The sequence below is a fragment of the Euphorbia lathyris genome, chromosome 7, assembly GCF_963576675.1.
Source record: "Euphorbia lathyris chromosome 7, ddEupLath1.1, whole genome shotgun sequence".
NCBI classification, from domain to species: Eukaryota; Viridiplantae; Streptophyta; class Magnoliopsida; order Malpighiales; family Euphorbiaceae; genus Euphorbia; species Euphorbia lathyris.
In genome coordinates this window covers 31,244,618-31,245,368 of record NC_088916.1, presented here as the reverse complement: position 1 = coordinate 31,245,368, position 751 = coordinate 31,244,618, and the positions used below count along the sequence as shown (strand labels likewise).

Sequence of the window (751 nt, the reverse complement as noted above, 5' to 3'; positions counted from 1 at the left end):
GCCGGGAAACGCCAAAATTTTTGACAAAATTTTATATTTTTCGTGTTTTATTTCGAATCTGGGTTTAAACATGCTTATTTTAACTTTTATAATTTATTAATTTTAATTTACTAATTTATTTATTTTTCAAATTCCGTTTTATAGGTAGTTTCGGTTCGTGCAAGATTTCAGGTTCATGCGCAGTTCTCGAAGTTCAGGCATTGTACCAGACCCTATAGACCCAGAAATTGAGAAAACCAGTAAAAACATTTACCGAGCCAGAAAAAATGGCAGATCCACCAACACTTATGGATTACGCTAGGCCAGGTGTGGCCGGTGTGACCAATAGTATCGTTAGACCCAGAATCACCGCAAACCAATTTGAAATTAAGCCAGCTTTGCTTAATATGTTGCAAAATAATGTAACATTTTACGGGTTACCTAACGAAAACCCTAACACCCATTTAACAAATTTCCTTGAAATTTGTGACACTTTTAAAATCCCAGATGTGACTGCAGAAGCAATCAAACTTCGCCTCTTTCCTTTCACTTTGAAGGATAGAGCCAAAGAATGGTTAACTTCTATGCCAGCCGCAACTTTTGCCACTTGGGAACAATTAGCCCAAGCATTTTTATCAAAATATTTTCCTTTAGCAAAAACCGCAAGAGTCATAAAGGAGTTAACATCTTTTTCTCAAAATGATAATGAGACTCTTTATGAAACTTGGGAACGTTTTAAAGAACTTCAACGTTTATGCCCACACCACCAATT

At 35.8% G+C, this 751-nt stretch overlaps 1 non-coding gene across 1 annotated transcript; it reads right to left on the bottom strand.

The window, feature by feature from the left end:
- Positions 1-644: 644 nt before the first annotated feature.
- On the bottom strand, positions 645-751 carry LOC136201655 (small nucleolar RNA R71). Its single transcript, XR_010674001.1, has one exon. It is a non-coding gene; the product is annotated as a small nucleolar RNA R71 (small nucleolar RNA).